The 15,869-nt window shown below is 42.5% G+C and overlaps 1 long non-coding RNA gene across 1 annotated transcript in view; it reads right to left on the bottom strand.

Moving 5' to 3' along the window:
* Window positions 1–284: 284 nt before the first annotated feature.
* The window catches only part of LOC143725727 (uncharacterized), a 75,008-nt gene continuing 59,423 nt past the window's right edge, over window positions 285–15,869 (bottom strand). Inside the window, exon 3 of the long non-coding RNA XR_013198316.1 lies at window positions 285–648. This is a non-coding gene — a long non-coding RNA (uncharacterized LOC143725727). The remainder of the gene's footprint in view (window positions 649–15,869) is intronic.

The raw sequence follows: 15,869 nt of genomic DNA, 5'->3' as shown, positions 1-15,869 counted from the left end.
TTCTTTAATGTGCCAGTTCATATAAGCAGAGCATGCTTAGGCATTATACTGCTTTTTAGCCCCATAACCCCTATATTTAGCTATACTTTGATTACAGATTTCCTCAGAAGTGACCTAAATTTGAAAAACCCTCCTTTTTGTAATGTTTGTGAATATCCTCATTTTGAAAACTATTTAGAAATTCCCTTAGTTCTAAAAATGCAGTTTTTGGAGTAGGTTTAGGGTTAGTTTGCAGTAATTATAATTAGCATTAAATACACATTTATTTCAAGTTTAGCTTCAAGTTTAGTCTCTCACTGGAGAGAAGCCAAAAGAAAAAAACGTACAGTACAAAGAGGCCGCTGTATCTTTACAACTTTAACATTATCTCAACACTCTGCCATTTCCTTCAGATTAGATAATGTTTGGTCTTAAGTGGAGCTGTTAGGTAATTATCTTAACCAAAAAAGTCACGGCCGATTGATCGACCGCAGCAGAAGACATTCAGGAGAGTAGATCCACATGCAGCGATGAAAATGTTTACAAGGAGAGGCTCTTTACTGCTTCTCATTAGAGCGGAGAACTTTGTGGTGCTGTCGAGGAATATCTTGCTCAACTCGGCTCCAAAACCACAGAAGAATCCGTAGGGGTCTGGATCAGCATTCAATGCTGCAATAAAAAGGCAATTAAAATCCATGCTTTAGGAAAGTTCAGCCGGCAAATCAATTACGCTGAATAACTATCATTACTGAATCTTTCTGTTGTTTTCTTCTGCGGCACAATAAATGTTTTCCAGATTTAATTAAATACTATTTTAAGTTTTCTAATGCTCTGTCAGAGATTTTCACGCAAAGGATGCTCCACCCAAAATGTACTCACCCTCATGTGATTCTAAACTTGTATATATCTCTTTCTTCTGCAGAACCAAACAACACGGTAGCCAATTGGCTTCCATTGTATGGACAATTAGCTTTCTTGAAATGTCTTCTTTTAAGAAGTCATACAGTTTTGGAGCAACAAGAGGGTGAGTAAATGATAACAGCTGTTGTTCATTTTTGCATGGACGATCTCTTTAACTTCAACCAAACCCAACAAAGATGTGTCGGCAAACCTTATGTCTGCAATACTGAACACCCAAAATGATTGAGTGGCAGCAGTGAGCATGCAACAGAAGTGACGTCCCAGGACTCGGGGGTACCAGAGTTTACTCATAAATGTGAATTCTTGTTTAACGACTTTCATTACACAGGAGGCGCCTGTGCTTCTGAGAATTGTTGTCTCATGGGCCTGGAGGAGGTGGTGGGGTGGCTGCAGAAGAAATACGGTGTCTTTTACCCATCCTGATCAGACTAGTTGTTTTCCATCTTGACCTGTTTCCCATTACCAGAACAACTGGCTGGCTTTGAGAAAAACAGCTTGTTTCATCCTCTGGAAGGGTGTAGAGAATGTAAGCAGTGAAGAACAGGGGTATTCATAACATTTGCATTGAGCTCACACTAAATACAAGCACTTAGTTTGTTATGCGTCTTGTGGCTTCATGGGAAAAAAAAAAAGTTTGTGGACTTTCAGTTTCACTAGCATACGCAACATCTTCAGTCAGATTACGCACGCCGCTAAAATGCCTGCGGACTGATGGCTTTCAGGTGTTTATATATTCTTCATTTATTTATTTGCACTGGAAAAGTAACAGCGGGACAGCATCATTCAGGCCTGTGACGCTTCGCCTGCTTTAATGAGGGAGCGGAAAGAAATAAGGCAAACATGTGTTGAAAATGGAACGTTTTAAAGAGGCTCAAACAAAAACTGTTTTGTCAGAATGTGGTAGTAGGTCAGACGCAAGCTTAGCTCAGGGAAACTGGGCAAATATCAACAGAGGCTCTGATGGAGACGGACGTGTGGACTTAGCTTCTGGTGAAGTGCTCTCTGTTTCTGGAAAACAATGATAGATTGGCTGCATGTTTCCACTTACCTCATCTCCAACTGCTTTTATATAACAATGTGTTTGAAGTCGTTTTTCAATGACAGTGTAGAGACAGAGACTTGAGAATTGTCTGCAAAGTTAGTAGTGTTAGTGTCTTAGCTATAGACCATCTCAGACCCTGTCCCAAATGGCACACTTCATGTGGACTTGTGGTCATGTGGGCTTGCATTAGCCGTTGTGTGCACATGTCTGTTAAGACCGAAGGGTGTCCGATTTGTCATTTTAGGTTTCAGAAGGGACCGTCTCCACAGCAGTGACAGTGAAAGTGCCATTACATCACAAAAGTGTGAACTTGGGGTTCCTTTTGGGACAGGGCCTCACTTATACTACATTATCTGTAACAGTGTCATCAATCCTCACCACTCCCCTCTCTACAGTTTCTCAACAAACTGTTCATCATTGGCCCCTTCAAAATCAAAGTGTTTGTGATTTGTTTATTGGTACTTCATTGGTTTGGAGCTGTTCTAAATGGGATAGTTCACTCAAAAATGAACGTTCTGTCATTATTTACTAATTAATCACTATAGTCAACATTATACTTGAATTGCATTAATAGCTTACCTACATAAGATTGCAATGAACATGAATTACATTTAAATGTAATTTTATAGACTACAATCCAGAATTTAAAAGCTGTTTTGACCAGCCATTTCTCATCTTTCTTTCTTTCTTTCTTTCTTTCTTTCTTTCTTTCGATTTTGAGTGGAATTAAGAAATGAATACTTTTATTCCGTATACAGTTATAATCTTTCAAAAGATTTAAATTTTAAATAAATGCTGTTCTTTTGAACTTTCTATTCATCAAAGAATCCTGAAAAAATGGGTCATGGTTTCCACAAAAAAAATATTAAGCTGGTTTACTGGTTTTAGCTGGTTTCAACTTTAAAAATAAGAAATGTTTCTTGAGCAGAAAATCAGCATATTAGAATGATTTCTGTAGGTTCATGTGACACTGAAGACTGGGTAATAATGCCAAAAATTCAGCTTTGCCATCAAAAACAGTTATTTTAAGTAATATTTCACAGCTGTTTTTGTTGTATTTTTAAACAAATAAATCAAAAATCTGGGTGAGGTTCAAGAGCTCCTTCAAAAACTTTACAAATCTTACAATATTATATTTATAAATTAACATGAACCGAGATTTACAAATGCTGTAAAATTGTTTATTAGTACACGATACATAATGCATTTGCATAATTGATGCATAATGCATACTTTTACTTGAGGCAATTCAGATCTGGCTTTATTAGTCAGTACAAATATTGATATTTGATGTGGTCATCAGTGCATGAGTCAACAAATATGCAGACTAAAATGTGGACAAACGATATATTGTAAATGCTGTTTACAGGTGTGGGTGGGGGGGGAGGCAATTTAGTGCTACAGTGAGTAATAAGTGTACAGCCTACCGCCCAGGAGAATTGCACTGAAATTGAGAGTTGCACTAGTTGCATATAATTTACATAATTGCACTTGATGTGCTTTGTAAGTGTTCAGTCGAGGCTGCTGAGACGACAGATGGCCGCTGTCGTTTTTCCTCTCTCAGCCATCTGATACTGTTGCTTTTATTGTATTTAAAAGAACATACATTGATCGACTGCCGTATGTAGTCCTGGGATTACAAGACTATTTTTTAGCCTGTCAGCGGGTGCAATATCTACTATAATATAAAGAAATGTCTGCTTTTTAGTCAGAAACATAGTTACTTCTGAATGCAGAAACAGGCTTTTTTGTCCACATAATGGTGTTATGAAATCCACCAGCTGGGTCTAACTGGTAAAGTCTTTAAATCAACCTGAGAATTCGCTACGTCTGAATTCACATATTATAGTAGGTACCTCATTTGATTTGAAACTTACTTTGCGTTTGAAATTCGGATGTACAACATCCGCCATGTTGTATGTCACTCTCATGTGACCTACAGCTTCACTTGTGTCGCTTCACTGCCGTACAATAAACCACTCTCCCATGGACTCATGGGATAGTAAAATGTCCATCACATGAGCACTTCAGAATCTAAACTGAAGAAGTAAGTCATCTGGGTACTTTCCACCTACTGTTTTATGAATACTATGAATTCGGATACACTACTTGCTCACATACTGATTTTCGCCTACTATATTGTATGAAAGTAGTCTTATTTGGATGCAGGGATTGTTTACTTTATTGCTCTCTGCTGGGATATGAGAAAGTGTTCTAATATCGAATAAATTACCCCCATCACCTTTAATCAGCTTCACAGGGTTTGAGCTGCACACCCAGCGTGAGCAACAACAAGGTGATATTATTAAGAGTGGAACAACAGGATGTCTGGAAATTAATATTAAAACAATTCTAACTCCTGTGACATTAGCACGCTGGTTTAACAGCAGGTCGTTTGGCTGGTTCAGCCTCGCTGTGTGTGAGAGGCTTGAGGCCTTCGCTCTCACTGAGGGTGTTCCCATCAGCATGCTGTCTTCTCGAGTGAAGCTGAAGCTTTCAGTGACTACAGCACGGGCCCTTATTATGTATCATGGGGTCCTTGTGCTGATCAGGGTTAGGTATCGTTTGAATTTTAGCAATTCGGATTCCGACTTTGCTACCAAGTCTGTACTGAAATTTAAAAAATGTGACGATACCAGCATTTCCATCTAGTATTTTGAGCGCTGTTGAACTGATTCTTAAACACCTCTGATTGGCCATTGCGTTCACGCGTTCAACATATGTCTGTGATTGGCTACAATGATCAACGCTTCAAAAACAAGTTGTCTTCACCGTGTGCTTAGACGGATACACACGGGAACATTTGAAAGCAGGCATCTATCAGCTTATCCCTAATATATCCATTGATAGACGGACCCGCTGGTAGACACCTGCTCTCAAACGCACTGCTGTCACTTTATGATAAACTGTTACACATGTTTTGACATAATTTTGTGTGCATTTCTCAGTTCAAATATAACCAGTCTTACTTTACCCGCTACTTGACCAAGTTATGATGTTTTGGTGAACTATTGCCTTAATGGGACCAAATACATTCTGTGCTAAGTTAATTTACTTAGTTAATTTACTTTCAAAGTTTGCAGGTCTGTTGATGGGTTTTAGAGTGGTTTTGGTCACTTTTTAGCAGATCAAACTGTGAGACCAGTATGCAAACAGCTCAACTCAAGTTTATACCATTATGTTTCTACATCATGATTATACACCTTAAAGGATTAGTTCACCTCATAATGAAAATTTCCTAATAATTTACTCACCCCAATGCCATCCAAGATATCCATGTCTTTCTTTCCTCAGTGGAAGAGAAATTAAGTTTTTTGAGGAAAACATTTCTTGATTTTTCTTCGAATAATGGACTTCAATGACAACCAGCATTTTGAAGTCCAAATCAATGCAGTTTCAAAGGTCTTTGAAGTGCTTCAACGGACTGTGCACGATCGCAGCTGAGGAGTCACCGGCGCCGGCGGAAGTACCGCCATACTGTTTATAATGCAACCAAACCAAATTGAACTATCCTCCTTCGCACGGTCGAGTGGGGCGGTACTTCCGCTGGCGCCGGCGACATCGAGCCTGACCTTTCAACGTGATGACGTAGTTCCAGGTGCGTTGCAGAACAGCTCAATCCAAACAATTGTAGTTTTAAAGTATATATATATATATATTTCTTTTTTTGAAAATTACCTATTGTTTCGCTCGATAAGACCCTCTTCCTCAGCTGCGAACTTCAGCTCACCTCCACTTAAAAGACCTTTGAAACTCCATTGATTTGGGCTTCAAAATGTTGGTTGTCATTGAAGTCCATTATTCAGAGAAAAATCCAGAAATGTTTTCCTCAAAAAACTTAATTTCTCTTCTACTGAGGAAAGAAAGACATGGATATCTTGGATGGCATTGGGGTGAGTAAATTATTAGGAAATTTTCATTTTGAGGTGAACTAATCCTTTAATACCATATCGTTATAATGACTAATAGTATTTCATTGCAATGGTCTTTTAAATTCATTTTGAATTTTTATGAGACTTTTATGTGTTTTCTCATTCAGTATTCCAGGGATGTGGCTGGTTTTGTCCAGTTATCCTCTGGTGTTGTGACCTGCATAAAGTTCAGAAAGAGTTTAGTGTCTTGAGACGAAAAGGCCTCCCACTCCACCTGTCACTGGGGGAGGAAATTAACATGTCCAGGTTGGTGGTATTTATAGATATGCGAGAGATATGCAAGTACTTTATTTTGACCCAGTATTTGACTACACTAAAGTTTTCTCCTTTCTTAATGATAGCCTGCTAGTGACATTTACATAATAAGTACCTTTTGGGCTCAAATTATGCTCCCACCAGCACATTGTGCCTTTAAAAAAAAAAGACACACTATTATTTATGGGCTATTAACAACAGTGATAAAAATATGCTAGATTTGATAAAATTAGAGATGTGTTTGTCAGTTGATAATGGTTAGGACACTTCAGCTGTCAGCTTGTTTTGTTGCTGATATGGCTCTGACGTAATAGAGGTTTAACGAGATGACAGGTGCATGACAGTTCAAGGGTTATAAGGGTTGACTGACAGAATTCAATGGTTTGCCATGTTGTTTTAACCATTACAAAGAAGATAAAGAACATTTCTTGTTGACAGCGTTGCTGGGAATAAAATCCAAATAAGCTTTAATCCTATCATTCATATATAACTGTATAATATATTATAAACATATTTTATCATTTTAAGTACTTAATGGCCATAAAGATGAATACAATCAGCCAGTCCTATTACATTCATTCATACTATTTTATTCTGGTGAAAACAACAACAACACACACATTATTGTTGTTAATGTGTATAAAGATATGTTGTTATAATAAATAACAATTATCAAATCACCATCATCATTATTGTTGTTAATATTGTATTCTTGTATAAATTACAGCAACAACAATACATTGTTGTTGTTTTCTCATATAAATAACAATAAAATATGTTACAATTGTTATTATGATGGCTGTTATAAATGTGTATAACTTATTATTATTATTATAATTAATAATAATTTAGTTGTAGTAATAATAATAATAAAGTATTATTATATTATTTAATATAAAGTATTATTAATATTATTGTGTAATTGTTTTTTTTGTGTATAAAGATTGTTGTGTAAATTTGTATAAATATGTATTATAATAAATAACAACATTGTTTCATCATTATTATTAATATTGTAATAAATGACAACAACAATAATATTTTTTCTTATTATTACTATTATATTATTGTTGTTGTTGTTGTCGTTAATGTGTATAAAGATTTATAAATGATAATAAGTATGATTATTATTATTATTACTACATATAATGCAGTTTACTATGTCTATAGTCATAGTTATGCTACTTTGAGTTATAAACAGCTCTGACCCCCTGTGAATATGTTCTTTGAACCTTGATCGCAGAGGGAAAACAGCAATTTTCATTCTGTGTAAGTGTACTTGTTGACCACACTGTGGGTAAAAACGACCTTGAGGACAATCAGAGTGCAAGTGTCCCTTGAACTCTGGGTGTGTTGTTTTTCTGCTATAAACAAACTAAGAAAAGTAAGGGACAAAGATTTATGTATCCTGGGGGACCGTAGTGTGTCCTGCAGTGAACTGTGCTGAAAGCTGTGGCCTCTGCCCCTCTTTGTGTTGTGATACTAATGCACATTTTGTTGTCCTTGTTTTGCTAATTTGAAAATATATGCAAGGCCTGATAAACATCATATTTCTATAATAGAGACTAGATTTTTATTTATTTATTTTTTAAGATTTCCTACAGTCACTTTTTGGAAAGAAATGACTTGATGTGCCGTTTACGCAGCACCATTTAAAAAAAAAACATGTTTTGGCAATTCATTCACATGAAAACAGCGTTTTGGGGGCCTGTAAACGTAAACCCAATACGGGTTTCAAAATGCAAGTTTTTGAAAACGATACAGTTATCGTCTCCGTGTAAACTACAAAACTACAAAACCACGAATTTGTGAAAATGTTGACATCATTCGCATGCGTATTTCGTGTTCAGTCTAGAAACACTGAACACATAATACGAATGTGCATGATGTCACCGTTTTCACAAATTTGTGTTTCCGTAGTTCACATGGAGATGATAATGGTATATTTTTCCAAAACTTGCACTTTGCACACGTTTTCATTAGGTTGTTTTCAGCCCCCCAAAACGTCTCTGGTTACTGATGTAACCTATGTTCTCTGAATAGGGAACGAGACGCTGCGTAGCTTAGACGCAGTGGGAACGCCCTCCGGGTGTGCCGATTGTCTGAAGCCCTTATAGAATCACGCCAATTAATTGGCTGATGGCGCGGGCGCCGCCATGACGCTCCTGCGTCATCTTATTATATTAGCGCGCGCGCCATCTGCTCCTCAGATTTCTCTGCCGAAAAAGGAAGCTTGACGGCAGCGCAAGGAGCTTGGCAGCGAACGCAGCGTCTCGTTCCCTATTCAGAGAACATAGGTTACATCAGTAACCAGAGACGTTCTCTTTCATAGGTTCACTTAACGCTGCGTAGCTTAGATGCAGTGGGAACGAAATACCAAACTCGCCAAGCTAAGCGCTGCAGCAACTAGTACAAGACCAGATAACTCACACGACTGGTTCAGGCAGACAAAACCTGGGAACCTGGAGTCGTGTCAAGATCCAAACTGTAGAATCTGACAAAAGTGTGCAGAGAGGACCATCCTGCCGCCACACAAATGTCCTCCAGGAGGGCACCTCTAAAAAGGCTTGAGAGGAAGCCACGTCCCTGGTGGAATGTGCTCTGATGCTAAGAGGTGAAGGTAGACCGCGCACCTCATAAGCCAGTGAAATAGCTTCTGTAACCCAGTGGGAAATTCTCTGCTTTGATGCGGCAAGTCCACGGCGGCCAGCACCAAAACATTACAAGAGCTGGTTGGATTTTCTCTAACCACCAGAGCGATCCACATATAACTTCAATGCCCGGACCGGGCAGAGCAAGTTAAGCTTTCTGTCCTCCTCAGAGACAAAAGGAGGAGGATGGAAAGAGCGAAGGCTAACAACCTGAGACCGGAAAGCTGTGGACAAAACTTTGGGCACATAACCTGGTTTCGGTCTGAAAGTCACTCTGACCAAGCCAGGAGCGAAATCAATACATGACTCGCTAACAGAAAGAGCTTGCAAATCCCCCACCCGCTTCAAAGAGGCCAAGGCTAACAAAAGTCAAAATCCGCTCTGGAGCTGACTCTAAGGGCTCAAAGGGGGCCTCCGTTAAGCCTTCCAGGACGACCGACAGGTCCCAGGAGGGGATTCCAGGGGAGCGTACTGGCTTCAGGCGCCTAACCCCACGCATAAAAGCTGAGACTAACCTCAACTTGCCCAGGGGGATCTCATCCGATTCTCAATGAGCAGCAATAGCGGCAACATACACTCTCAAAGTAGTAGCGGCCGCTCCAGAAGCAAACTTCTCCTGCAGGTATTCCAGCACTGAACCGACTGGGCAGTTGACTGGGTCTATAGCGTGTGCCGAACACCACGATTCAAAAACCCCCCACTTAGAAGAATACAACTTTCTTGTGGAGGGGGCTCTCGCATTCGCAATGGTCTCCTGGACGTCAGCGGGAAGACCAAAGTTTAAACCTAACGGCCCCTGATGGGCCACACGCATAACTTCCAAATTTTGGGGCGAGGATGCCATATCCTGCCCTGAAGCTGGGACAGCAGATCCTCCCTGACCGGAATCTCCCAAGGGAGGAGTTCCAGGAGAGGAACCAGCTCTGAGAACCACTGCTGGGACGGCCAGAAAGGGGCTACAAGTAGGAGACGAGCACCGCTCTCCCTTACTCTGGACAGAACTGCCTGTATCAATTTGAAAGGCGGGAATGCATAAAGCCTCCGCATCGGCCATGGGTGGGCGAATGCATCTATCCCCAGTGGCGCTGGGGGGCTCAGGGAGAACCAAAGTGGGCATTGGGATGACTCCTTTGATGCAAAAAGGTCCACTTCTGCCTTTCCGAACACTTCCCAGATCAGGGCTACTGTTCGGCGGTTCAACATCCATTCCCCCGACTCGAGTTTCTGCCTCGACAGAAAATCTGCTGCGAGGTTCAGGACCCCCGGAACATGGACTGCCCTCAGTGACAGGAATTTGTCTTGAGACCATAGGAGAAGGCGGCGCGCATGCCTGTCCAGGTTGCGCGACTGTGAACCCCCCTGTCGGTTTACATGAGACACCACCGCCATATTGTCTGTTCTGACAATGACATGATGCCCTTTGAGAAAGGGGAGAAAATGAAGGAGGGCCAGGGAAACAGCTCTCAGCTCTAAGCTGTTTATGTACAAATCGAGAATCTCCCCAGTCCAGACCCCGTATGCTGGCCTGCCCTCGAAAACCGCACCCCATCCGGTTAGAGAGGCATCCGTCGTAATCATTTTGCGATGGAAAACCGCACCCATGCTGACCCCTTTCTGAAGGAAAAGAGGGTCCCGCCAAATTGAAAGCGCGCGGAAACAACCTGAGAGTTTCATCCACCACAGAAACGGTCTCATGTGGAGCAACCCTAAGGGGAGCACGGGGGATGCTGTGGCCATGAGACCCAGCAGCCTGCGACAATTGCCCACAGAAACATGATGGCCGAGTGTGAAGCGGGCCAAACATGTCAGAAGACTGGAAATCCGGGCAGGAGCCAAACGGGCCTGCATCAGAACGAAATCCAGGCGCACCCCTAAGAAGACTGTGCATAGAGCTGGGCCAAGAACACTCTTCTCTGTGTTCAACCTCAGGCCGAGAGACTGAATGTGACGAAGGACAATGTCCCTGTGGTGAGTCACTAATTCCCTGGAGTTGGCCAAGAGGAGCCAATCGTCCAGGTAATTGAGTATACGGATGCCCTGGAGCCGCAACGGGGCCAGAGCAGCATCCATACACTTTATAAACGTTCTCGGTGCTAGAGCGAGACCAAAGGGGAGGACCCTGTACTGGTATGCTTTTTCTCCAAAGGCGAACCTGAGGAACCTCCTGTGTCACCGTAAGACCCGAATATGAAAATATGCATCCTTCAGGTCTACTGTCACGAACCAGTCCCCTGCCCGAATCTGAGATATGATAGCTTTTAGCGTCAACATCTTGAATTTCCCTTTGTAAAGAGAGAAATTCAGCCGGCGCAGGTCTAGTATCGGTCGCAGACCTCCGCCCTTTTTCGGGACCAAGAAGTAGCGGCTGAAGAAGCCTTGCTCGACTTCCTTCGGAGGAACTTCTTCTATAGCTCCCTTGAGGAGAAGGGACGAAATCTCCCGCTGTAGAACAGAAGCCTCTGAGGCGCTGTTGACTACAGTAGGACAGACCCCGTTGAAGCAAGGGGGCGGGCGACAGAACTGAAGTGTGTAGCCGAGCCGAACCGTGCGGAGGATCCAGGGCGATACCCCTGCCAGACGCCTCCATTCTGGAAAGAAGTGAGATAGAGGAGGTGGAGTGATGCAATGCAGCGGACATACCTGAGTTCGCTGTCTCCCGTGGTGTGGCGCGGTCCAGCGTGAAGGAAAGCACTTGACGTCCTGACACGTAGTGGGAGGCACCACTGCCTGCTTGACCAAGGCCAAAGGGTCTGCCTGCTCCTGAGAGAAAACGAAAGTGTCTCCGATTCGAGCGGCTGGTATCAAACGCGTCGGGTGCGAGGGGAGAAAGCTGAATGAGTCTCCTTCCTCCTGCGCCAGACGGCTTGAACAAAGTTGAGGGGTAACTGCACTTCGAAACACGCTGGGTGGCGAAGGTGACAGGTTTAGAGAAGGAGAGCAAGTGAGAGGTGGGCAGAAACGCTTGCGCGGTCTGTCCCAACCTCGTAGATCGAGGGAGGCTCTCCTTTTTCTGACCTGCGGGTCAGGAACGATTCGAGGAGGCTGGGGTGAAGGGATTGTTTGACCGCTTCAGCTCCAGACGCTTATGGGGCCGCTGGTGGGGGAACGGGCGACCGCGGGCTCCCCAGACCGTAGCGGGTGGGGGATGAGCCGAGTCACTTCTCCTAGTGGCAAAATCCGGCCTATGAGAAGGACGTTCTCTGGGCTGGGATTGGGAGGAGTTGGAGGATTCCCTAGCTCTCCTGGGCATAAATTGTCTGAGGGCAGCTGACTGGGATTTTGCGGCCCGAAATTTTTCAACCACAGTGTTGACCGCCTCCCCAAACAGACCAGATTGAGACACTGGGGCATCTAAGAGGAAAAACCTTCTCTTTATCACGGATTTCCGTGAGATTGAGCCATAGGTGGTGCTCTGCAGCAATCGCCCCCGCCATAGAACGCCCTATAGCGCGCGCAGTGTGCTTGGTGGCCCTTAAGGCCAGATCCGTGGCCTTGCGAAGCTCCTTGACAGCTTCCGGTGTGATCCCCGTTCCCTCATCCATTTCTTTTAAAACATCCGCCTGGTAGGCTTGGAGGATGGCCATAGTGTGTAGGGCCATGCCTGCCTGACCAGCTGCCATGTAGTACTTTCCGATAAGGGCGGAAGTAGTCCTGCACGGTTTAGAGGGAAGGAGGGGCCGAGATTTCCACGACGGAGCAGACGACGGGGAAAGGTGTGTAGCTAGCGTGTCCTCGACCGCTGGAATAGAGGAATAGCCCTGCTCCACAAAACCAACGAGGTTGGTGAAGTCAGCGGCTGCCGCGTTCGTTAGGCGCGCGGAGAAAGGCTGCTTCCAGGATCTGGTGATCTCGTGATGCAGATCGGTGAAAAAGGGCAGCTTTCTCCGCTCAGGCCTAGAATTAGGGCCACTAAAAAATCTTTCGTCGAGTTTAGATGATTGTGACTCGCGGGGCTCATCGGGCCAGTCGATGGAAAGCTTTTCAGTAGCGTGCGAAAGCACGTCGATAAGCTCCGTGTAGGCCGCGCCTCCTGGCCGCTAGGCGGGAGAGCGTCAGAAGCTAAAACAGGCCCGAAATCCTCGGAGTCGGGGCTGTAGTGTAAATAATATCTTCCAGCCCGAAAGAAACCGACTCGCGTGCTCTCGGGCTGGGGCATAAATAATCATGAGAAAACTCGACTGGCCTAACACCGCGTGCGTGCTCGGGAGAGGGAGGGAGAGAAAGGGCCTGGCCCGTCTGCTCGTACTCTATATCCTCGAGCTCTACATCCGAGACCCCAGACCGCGACGGGGGGAACGAATGACTCCTTCTCAAAAACCGCGAGCCGAGAGCGGAGGGTTTTGAGAAGGAGGTTGTCACAGAATTTACATTTAGACGAGCCTAAAACAGCCTCGCGCGCATGCGAAAACCCCAAACACTTGACACACTTACTGTGCGGGTCGTCGTTCGCAATAAGGCGAACGCATGGCGGCGGGCAACGGCGAAACTCCATGGCACTTCACCGCAAGGAGAACAGAGTTCCACTAATCGCAGTCGCTGAAGTGCAGATGAAGAAGCAGATGAAGAAGCTGGTGATAATCCGAATATACGGGCTCAGAAAAACCGAAATCGAAGGGCTAAGATGGCCGCTTCGTGAAGGCAGAGAAATCTGAGGAGCAGATGGTGCGTGCGCTAATATAATATGATGACGCAGGAGCGTCATGGCGGCGCCCGCGCCATCAGCCAATGAATTGGCGTGATTCTATAAGGGCTTCAGACAATCGGCACACCCGAAGGGCGTTCCCACTGCGTATAAGCTACGCAGCGTTGAGTGAACCTATGAAAGAGAACACTGTTATCGTGTAAATGAACTGCCAAAATGCATAAAAAGTTTCCCGTTTTCAGTTGAAAACTTAGTGTCGTGTACAGAATTTACCCTTTCCTGATTTACCCTGTTACAGAATATCCTGTTTCACGATATGGAAGTGTTGATTTTAAAACTAGAGCTTCTTTGACTTTTAATGAACTCTCTTAATCTTTGTTATATTGTCTTTTTGTTGTTTAAAGTGCTTGTTTTTATAGAATAACTGAAAAGCGATACTATATTTGTTCAATCTCACATCACCTGGACACACACAGTCTGGTCTGCTATCATAGGAAGTGGGTGAAAGGCTGTACAGTAATCCTCTAAAGCAGATAGAGAAACACTGTTAGCTGCTTAACACACGTAGTAAACGAGAGGAAGTTCAGCAGGGGACGAGCCATGTGGTGATTTCAGGCAGCATTAGGGTTCAGAAAACAGCTTACATAACACGCTCTCATCTTGTTTAGTGGCTGGCTTTTCTCCCGTGTTTGTCTCTGCACATTTTCTTCAGTGGTTCTTTGCAGAAACTTAGAACCCTTGTTCGCTGTATATGAAATGTTTTAAAGTTGACTATTGTTATATTATAGGTTTCTTCAGGTCAGTTTATTAGTTCCAGACATCATCTGTTAACTGAAGAAGCCCATCTGGGTTCTTTGAAGCAGCAGTCAATAGATGTTTTGTAACCACTCATACAGCATCCAAAGAAATTCTTTTATGGCATCAAACTGCAAAACCTATGTGGAAGCATTCTTTTTAAGAGTATACAGTATGTTAGTATATGTCCACTATGATTAGTCCAAAGCTGCCAGAGTTTACTGTATCTGAGTGCTTGCTTCAAAATTAGGTTATCAAGAAATAAATAAATCAGCTAATTCAATGGCATTATTGATGGCCTGTACATTTTTGATTTCCAGGGACTGTGACAGTCTGTTACTCAGACTCAAAGTCATATGTTGATATTAAAAACATATGCTAAATTAAGACAAGTGTGCAGTATTACCTGAATAGTAGCATTTATGTTTATAATATATACAAAACAACACTTATACCTGGCCATTACACATTTTTTCAGGCAATATGAGAAAACAAATCTACATAATGTTTTAGACTATTGAGAATGCTACACCTCAGTATTCCTACCAAAACTAGTTTTGACCAAAGTTTTGCTTACAAGTTCAAAAATATTTGGCAGCCATAAAGTCAATCATGCAAACAGGTTGACTCTCTTCAGCGGACAGGTCTGTGTTTGCCCTCTGTCATCACTTAACCACCCACTGGCACCACAACTGTGCCTTCTTCACCACAGTTCAAGTACGAAACTGCTCACTAGTGCTTGAAGACCCGTGAGTCTTGCTTGGCCATCTAGAAACAAAACACGTTTACTGTCAGTAAGCACTGAAGAGGTGAGTTAGCCGAGACAGATTTGATCCCCTCTACTAAAAATACACTGTGACTTCCTACAGCCACAAGTGGAAAGCAACAACAACACCTCGTGTGTAAGCTGCGTCCAAGATTATCCTTAAAGTCCTCCTGTAGTCCATTTCAAACCGTGTTTTTGAGATTGTTTAAAGGAGAAAATACACAGCAAAAGTGCTGACTGATGAATTTGCACACGGTTTGTCTTAAAGCATATTAAAAAACACCACATGACATATAAACATTAAAAAACTGATTTTCAACACAGAGGGACTTTAACACATAGGCCTATATCTATCTATCTATCTATCTATCTATCTATCTATCTATCTATCTATCTATCTATCTATCTATCTGTCTGTGCTATAAATATGTAGTTATAATTCATTTTTATTAATATATATATATATATATATTATTAATATATAAATGTCATTGTTTTCTATCTGTTACTTTAATGGCCAAATAGGCTATTTGTATTTCTAAGCAGGCAGAAAATCTTATCTATTGCAACATTGTTTTGACCTATTTGACTGCCTTTTATCAGTACGTATTGTACTGGTTGTGAGTTGTTTGACTTAATTGTGAATGTCTGCTTTTTTTTCTCATGAGCTCTGACACACCCTTGAAAAGTTACAGAAAAAATGCTGGTTCAAAGTCTTTCTTCCCTCTCATACATTTAAGCTAGACTGGTTAAAAGTTAATCCAGAACACAGAAATATTTTCACAGGCTCATAGTTTATTTATCAATGAAAAAGCATGAATCGGGTAGTCATTAACATTGCTATCACATTCAAATGCTTGATATGTAATTTGTCTATATGAGGACA

Source organism: Siphateles boraxobius, unplaced genomic scaffold (genome assembly GCF_051911475.1).
Source record: "Siphateles boraxobius isolate OS27281-9 unplaced genomic scaffold, OSU_SipBor_1 77, whole genome shotgun sequence".
NCBI classification, from domain to species: Eukaryota; Metazoa; Chordata; class Actinopteri; order Cypriniformes; family Leuciscidae; genus Siphateles; species Siphateles boraxobius.
This window is presented reverse-complemented; position numbering and strand designations above follow the sequence as displayed.